Source organism: Triticum aestivum, chromosome 2B (genome assembly GCF_018294505.1).
Source record: "Triticum aestivum cultivar Chinese Spring chromosome 2B, IWGSC CS RefSeq v2.1, whole genome shotgun sequence".
Taxonomy (NCBI): Eukaryota; Viridiplantae; Streptophyta; class Magnoliopsida; order Poales; family Poaceae; genus Triticum; species Triticum aestivum.
Genome location: NC_057798.1, coordinates 175,860,799 through 175,869,690, shown reverse-complemented (window position 1 = coordinate 175,869,690; position 8,892 = coordinate 175,860,799).

Genomic DNA, 8,892 nt, shown 5'->3' with positions numbered 1-8,892 from the left:
GGAGAGTCAAGACGAAAACGTGTGCCAACCCCTATGCATAGGTTCATGGGCAGAACCCGCAAGTTGATCACCAAAACATACAACGAGTGGCACGTGATATCCCATTGTCACCACAGATAAACACGGCAAGACATACATCAAGTGTTCTCAAATCCTTAAAGACTCAATCCGACAAGACAACTTCAAAGGGAAAACTCAATTCATCACAAGAGAGTAGAGGGGGGAGAAACATCATAAGATCGAACTATAATAACAAAGCTCGCGATACATCAAGATCGTGCCATAGAGAGAACACGAGAGAGAGAGAGAGATCAAACACATAGCTACTGGTACATACCCTCAGCCCCGAGGGTGAACTACTCCCTCCTTGTCATGGATAGCGCCGGGATGATGAAGATGGCCACCAGTGATGGATTCCCCCTCCGGCAGGGTGCCGGAATGGGCTCCCGAGAGGTTTTTGGTAGCTACAGTGGCTTGCGGCGGCGGAACTCCTGATATATCTTCTTATTCGATGTTTTTAGGGTACATAGGCTTATATAGGCGAAAGAAGTCGGTCGGGGGGGGAGCCTTAAGGGGCCAACAAGAGGGTAGGGTGCGCCCAGGGGGGTGGGCGCGCCCCCCTGTCTCGTGGCTCCCTCGATACTCCCCTGGCTTGCACTCCAAGTCTCCTGGATCATAATCTTTCCAAAAATCACGCTGCCGAAGGTTTCATTCCGTTTGGACTCCGTTTGATATTCCTTTTGTTCGAAATACCGAAACAGGCAATAAAACAACAATATTGGCTGGGCCTCCGGTTAGTAGGTTAGTCCCAAAAATGATATGAACGTGTAAAATAAAGCCCATAAACATCCAAAAGGGGTAATATAATGGCATGGAACAATCAAAAATTATAGATACGTTGGAGACGTATCAGGAGTGCATGCAGAAATCCAGAGTGATGGTAGCAACCTGTGGATAGACCCAAAACCAATAATAGCAGGCAGATAATGGCTTCAGTTAAAAAATACAGATAATGGCTTCTTTACTATTTGTTTCCTAGCCAACATGAAACTCATAGTAGACACCGGAGATTAACCAAATAGTAGATAGATACTATTGATTGCGGCCCCGATATGTAACCCACAACCATTTAAAAACTCAAGTTTGACCATTAGTTTGGAGCTGACTCAGAGTCTAATAAGTGAACAGGACGATAAAGTAGCATGTAATATTAAGCGATGCATAATGTAAGCAGACACAAAAGAGTGCAACCTCTCTTGCGGACCCGTGTAGTCCTCGAGGTCATCTGCTCGGTTGATGATGGTAATGCAGTTTTCATGGCTGCCGGCAGCAGGGAAGAAGATATGAGGCGGCGAAAGACAGTCTGGAGGCTGGATCCCTGCTGTGCTAGACCCTTCTATCGTTGGAGCAGCTGAGCTGGGGTGGACGACGACGCAGCAGGAGCGGGACAAACCACAGAAGGTTTTCTTTGACAACTATTTGTAAGAGAAGAAATTCTATAAGGGCTCGTTTGAATTGGAGGATTACAACAATGCAGGGATAGGAAATAGACAGGAATAGGATAGGAATGCACGTGCAAAACAGAAAATTTAAAAACACTGGATTTCTACCAATCTGGGTGTTTGATTCACAACAATTGGAAGATCACAGGATGCAAAGAAGCATGGTGAGATTAAGTCAAACCACAAGAAAATGTACGAGTATAATACTATTATGCTACTATCTCTTAGTCTTTTGCTTCATGAATAGGAATTTGAAAAGGAGGACAAGTGAAAATTAAAATTCCTACATTTTTTCTTTCAAGGAGACGCTAAAGGAACAAATCCATGTGCTCAGTGGACAATATATATAACATGTAGAGTAAAAAAGAGATGCAACAAGCGTACAACCTCTTTGGCGAAGCCATGTCGATCTCAGCGTGATTGGGTTGGGCGGTGAGGATGCTCCGGCTGACTTGGCTGTCGGAGGAGGGGAATAAGATCTTAGGTGTCTGGAGATGGAGCCCGAGGTACTGCTCCACTGTGATGGAGGGTTTCGTCGTTGGAGCAGCTCCGGTGAGTTGTACGACGCCGAGGCTGAAGCAGGACAAGAGAGACAACGTTAACCTGAGTGTAATTCTAATAGCATCTCCAATACATGACGTAAAATACATAACCACAAAGTGCCAGATGTAAAATACATCAGTCGCTCATCTCTGAACTGAACTGTCGAAACTGAATTTAACTGTCGAAACTGAGAGGACATGGAGGAAGTGGCCGGCGCCACCGCCGTGGGTGGAGCCGCACCATGTCGGCTCGGGACTGAGCGCCGGCAACACCGTGAGATCGAATCAAGAAGAAAATGCGGCGATTAGTGTACAACTTCTTTGGTGGCGCCGATTAGGCCGCAGCTTCATCCGAGGAAACGGTGATGATGATGCTCTTTCGGTGGTGCAGGTGAAGACGACGGTGTGGGAATGGAGGTGGCGCGAAAGACGAGGGGAACATCGGGGCAACTCCTTGGAGGTGGAGGACAGGATGGCTGAACCGGCGGGACAACGAGATCGACGACGGATCCTCATCCGGTACGATATGGATGAGGGACGTCAGGGTGTTGCTGTGGACGACATCATCGGGGAAGAGGCTCCGGCTGGGTGGCGGACGGAGCAGGGTGTGGGGCTTCGTCGCGGGCTTTCGCGGCCTCGGTGTACGAATGGGTGGGAGGATGGGATGGCAGTGGGGAACCAAGGCTTAGGGACGCACTTGTCCGAAATGTGGGGTAAATTATAAAAGTACCCCCACCAATTTGAGGCAGTTCTTCGGTTCAGGGGTACCACGGGCATTTCGCATGTCGGGATTTCACAGGAGGTGGGAGTTTTCGCGTGCATTTTAATTTCAGAACAACAAGGCGCGGGTTGAGATGGAGGGAGTTGTCGGAGCACGACTGAGACAAAGATATATCTTAAATATTTTGGGCTAACAAGGCGCGGGTTGAAATTTCCGGACAAGCCTAACGTGTACTGTACCAAATCAATGCGCACTACGAATGTCATTCAAAACTTTGAATTCATGTTATGTTCAATTAAAATATTTCGCTACGTGTATAATGCAGGCAACCTACAAAAATGAACATTTTAGTGCATTCCAAACGTATATACTACCGCTTCAATATGAACTAAATTTGAATTCGTTTCTCTATTTGAATAAGATCTACAGTAATGATTGTTGTGAAGTCAAAGCATTTGAATTCGTGTCTCTGTTTTAATAAGATCTACAATCATCATTATTGTCAAGTTAAACCATCGTTTGTGTATTATCTTCACAGCACACCACATGATTAGTCTCGAGTTACGTATGAACTATGTGTACTATATGAACACGAACTCGATATTTTGAATCCACTTTATGTTGATTTCAAATCACATTACATTTCTAGCTCTAGCTAGATCTTAATAATCTAAACCATGTCTCATATGTATAATGTGTTTATCACATTATGTATGGTGCCCCGCCCCCTGCGCCTACAAGTATTTAGATGTGGGTTGCAAACACCACACATTACCACAAATTCAAATAAAATGTGAGAATGTTCGATATATAGTATTGTTTAGATTGTTTGATATTTAGTTGTAAGCTACAAACGCCACACATTATCACAAATTCAAATAAAACGTGAGATTGTTTGATGTATAGTATGGTTTAGATTGTTCGGCATTTAGCTATGAGTTGCAAACACCATGCATTATCACATTATGGTATAGCATGTGCACAACACGTGTATCACTGTTATATTCATGCATGCATATGTTTAAAACACTATGATCTCCTATTCAAATATATGAATCCGCTTTCATATCAAATTATGATCTTTGTTAGTCTCTTACACCCACACAATCCACTAACCTTTGTAGCTACCACTAACTTTCTCTCGTGCATGCACACGCCCTCCTCGCCCTCCCCCTCCCTCGGCATTCTATCCACCGGGCACATTCATTTTTTTATTTAGGTCATTCTCCCAGAGTCTCCACAACTCCTTTCCGACACACACCGATTGATAAAGATCTCGAGCGATGCCTGCCTACAACATACACACGCACCTTCAATCTCCTCCTTTATGTGTCCTTGCCTCATGTCTCTCATACGGTCACACACACGTGTAAACTCTCGCCCCTCTTTTCATCGATCTCACAACCGCACAGTCCTCCCCCTATCTAGCTAGTAGCTGGGCCTCTCTCACCACCTCCTAGCTCCATTCTCTCTGTCTATCCATCTTGCTGGGCCTTATTTTCCTCTAACAAATGGACGTACACCGACCGATCTCTCACTATACATATAGCTAGGTAGGTCCTTATAACTCATTTTTACCCACGCGTCGATCGATCTACCTCATTATAGTTATGTCTCTCCCTTCCTCCGACAAACAACAATTGATCTACCGATCTAGTTAGGTTTTCTTACCAAATACATGGTTCCACTTCATCATCCATGGATGCGTCCCGACAGATCTATCACACACAGGCACACACAGAAACACATCCCCACTCTTGTTGATAACATTGCAGTTCCACCCTCGGTTTGTCTAGTAGGCCTCTCCCACCATCTTCGAGAAGCAACTCCATCACCCATCTAGCACTCTACCCATCCCCCTCCCTCTCTCTCTCTCCTCTCTCTCTCTGTCCCATCATATTTCCCGTCCTTCAGTTATGTATGGATGTCGACCGATCTCCCTCAAGACATAGCTGGGTCTCTCATATACGAGTCGTTCTACCTCTATAGTTAGGCCTCTGCCTACCCCTCCCCCCCACACACATCGATACATCGAGCGCTCTAGTCATGTCTCCCTGCCACACACAAACTTGACATGTGCCCTCTAACATTCCGGTAGGTCAGTCGCCCTATATCTTTGACTTGCACACACACACACACAATTTCAATGGCTCTCTTCATCGATCTCGCACCCACCCACTTGATCCTCTCTTCGACTCTATCGATATCTATGACCCCTCCCTCTCTTCTCGTGGATTGCCCGACCCTCTATATATGATATGGATAGGCCTCCATTTCACACACATTGCATGCAAAATTTTGATTCAGATGTCATCGACACATATTCCCACAAATAATTCACGAAATCAACCCCACCCCACCCCAAAACAAAAAACACTCACGAACGTGGTTTGTATCTCTCACAGACACCCACGTAGGTGGGGGACGTGCACGAAGAGAAGAGGTGCATGCACGGCACACGTACTCCCGTCTCTTTCCCAACCACACCCGCGCGGGTACACGGTGGAGCTCAATTCTGTACGAAAAAGGTAGTCCATGTGGTAATTTGGCACGTGTATTGGTTGTCCACTTGGTGGAGGGAGGATCGTCTACCACGGGTGAACAAACAAATTGTGACTTGACGCGTTATGTTAAATTAAAAAAAGAGGCAAACCATGCGGGGCCTACCTTAGAGGCAAGGCTCTATACACTGGAGTACTTTTGATGTGTCCCGTCAACTCGCAGAACGAGGAGAAGATTGCTTAGTACAATGTCTCCCCCGCCCATGGGCGCGGTGGCTCGCAGGATGAGGTGAAGCTTGCTCCGCCTTACGCCCGCTCCCTCGCCCATGCGCGCCATGGCTCACAGGACGAGGAGAAAAATTTACTACTCCCTCCGATTACTCCTCGTCCCTACTACCTTGGTTATAGAGATTATATCATATTGTTTGGAATATATATGTCCTTTAGTAGATTTCAATATGAACTACTAGTACATACTCCAAACACTGATGTATATAGATGTATTTTAGAGTGTAGATTCACTCATTTTGCTCCATATGTAGCACTCTCCCTCGCCCCTCGACCCTCGCCCATGTGGTGGACGTACAGCAATTCATTCGGTCTCATATAGCCAGAACGATATATACTGCACTACCATTATTGCTCGACTTCCCGAAGAGGCGAAGAGCCAATCGCAAGGTTAATATTTTGGAGATGCCAAGTGCAAGGTTATAGGAGAACGAGTAGTAGGTGCCGCGTCATTTATAAATAAAGTTTTTTTTCTTCAGTGGCACATACACAATATGATAGGTTCATATGGAGAGAAAAGGAAACCGCTCCACTATATACATAGTCAGGACGGGCCAGCCTACACGGTTGCTTGCTGGGGTTGCTCTCTTCACACTCTCTCGCACAAAATGACTGTGGCCACATCTCTAACATCCCGGCGGATCACATCTGCCGGGGGAAGGGGTGGATGCTTAGTGTAGATGCGGTCGCCGTTGCCGACGGCGAAAACCCACTGTCGGCACGTCCCGATCAGGGGTCCCCGCCGTTCTCTCTCACAAAGCCGGTGAGGTTGCCTTCGTCCCTTGCTCACTGCCGCGACGTGGGCAGTTGCCGCCTCACGCCGCCCTCCTCAAGGCTGAGCTACGTCCCTCAGGTACAACTCCCGTTACAACCGGCTTGCACCACTACTCCAGCTGCCCACATCACTCCATGTGGATATTTCTCTACTTCTTTGCCCCGCACATACCTCTACTGGCTTCTATGTACTGTACTTGTGATGAGTTTATGTCTCATCAACTAGTCCCAGTAATCTTATTCTAATCATGCTTCTTCAATTTCTTTGCCATAGAGATGCTCATCTCGATTTTGGTGAAACTGCACAAAATGATCCGATGGTCAAAAGGTTGCAAACTTCATTTATTAGGAAGCTCGAACGTTGCTAGCAAATTGAAGCCTGGTCAGGGGTTCACGGTTCAAGGGCTAGGGACTGCATGGATCGTTTTTTTTCTTTAGCTGCCTCTGTTCCAAAATAAGTGTCAACTTTAGTAGTAGTACAACTTTGTACTAAAGTTTGCACAAAGTTGAGACACTTATTTTGGAATGGAGGGAGTACATATTTGCTATGATATGTCAATCATTGAGATGCAATAGCATGCATGTTAGTCTCCTTTGTATTTGATGAAATGTTGCAACGGGCAACCTTGGATGCAAGATACATGTAACAGAAGCTGGAAGTTTCATAGCATTGTACAAATTTATCTTGCTGATAAATTACAGTACGTAGTACATACTATACTAGTACTTCCTCCGTTCCTAAATATAAGTCTTTATAGAGATTTCACCATGAACCACATGTGGATGTATATAGATGCATTTTAAGTGTAGATTCATTCATTTTTTTCCGTATGTAGTTCACCTAGTGGAATCTCTACAAAGACTTATCTACTAGTAATAGCTAGCCCCCACTACTAGGAATTCTCTATCCTCTCCTTGAGCCACATCATCAAAATTAATGTAGCCGTTAGATGAACTAAATCAGTCCATAATATCCGTCTGATCTAGACGTTGAGAGCCTCCGCACTAAGCCACATGCAAGCATGCAGAAATACTGTGGCATGCATGTGAGTGGGGTTTTAAATCACATCAACATGTCTGCATGCAAGCATGCACCGCTAGCATGCATGTAAGTGAGCTTTTAAGTCCCATTAACATGTCAAAAAGAAAAATATAATCCCATTATGCAGTAGGAGTTGGCTGATCTTTTTTCCTTACGTGCGATGATCTAAATGATGATGGGAGTTTATTTAGTTTGGCTACCACATTTTTCATGCGGTTATAGAGTTTTTTAGTTCTATGAAATCGATAATTTTGTGCAGAGAGATATACGGCTATTCCGCGGCAACACGCGGGGACTCATATAGTATTTAGGAACGGAGGGAGTACTATGTAAAAAGTTAGGTGTCGCACGGTGTCCAAAAAATATGGTGATAGTGTGAGGTGGGCCATGTAATCACAGAGCCTGCATGTTTTCACTGCTCTTGCACTCCTCCGCTATAAGAATGGATTAAATTGTAATCTAGTAGTACCTCCTTTCGCCGAAAGCGTGGGACATCCAGCAGTCCTACCACCTCAGTAATAAAGACCAATGAGCCGTCAAATCACATAGACCCAGCAGTAAGTTGGACGGATGAAGCAACCATCACTCTTGCGCCAGTGAGAGGTCGCGTCCGCTCTGCCCGGGCATGAATGCGGCACCGATTCTTTGGAGCGGTGCTGACCATTTCGGGCGGGAAGCACGCGCGGGCGATGGAGGGGCTTTGGGTGGGCCAGGCTGGTCAGGAGTGGGCATGGCAGCTGTCCACATGTCCCTACCGGACACGCCCGGAAACGAGAGGATGCACCGACTCTTGCAGCTAAAATCGTACACTACACACCATCTCTCTGTAGGAGTAGGTCGATCTGTCGCTCTCTCTAACACACACACATGCTGTTAAACACACACACACACACACACACACACACACACACCTTGGTCCCGTTGCACCTTCTAACGTGACTTATTACACCTAGACGGAGGAAGTAGTAAGTATACGAGATATGGTGGCACACTGACTTAGGTCGAATACAAGTGCCCAAAATTGTGTGCATGTTATAATAAGGATTCACTTAAAATAGTACGTGAGCGAACAGAGGGATCAATTGGACAGTGTTCCCGAGTAGTAGCGAGATGTGTGAGGTAAGATACACCGCTGGAGCTTTTAATTTTTCTTATTAATTTGTTTGTTTCACCCTCTGACTGGTGGGACCCAACGTACTACGTGGAGAGAGGTAAGGTGACTAAGGCTGCATTATTTCTGCACCACTGTGGATAGTCTTACCACCAAAGCCACATCACACGATTATGATTGAAATCCCAATGACTCCCACACACACACAAAAAACACGGCATGCTTGTCACACGAATGCAGGAATGTATAAAAGGTTATTTTCCTCTCGTTGAACATAATGGGTGGGTTGTGTAGTTGGTTAGCCTGTTCGCTCATCAAACTTGAGGTCTTGGGTTCGATAACTACACTTGAGCATAATTTGTGCCAGGAGGATTCTTTGACTGGTCAAAATGGATGGATACAGAGCTATGA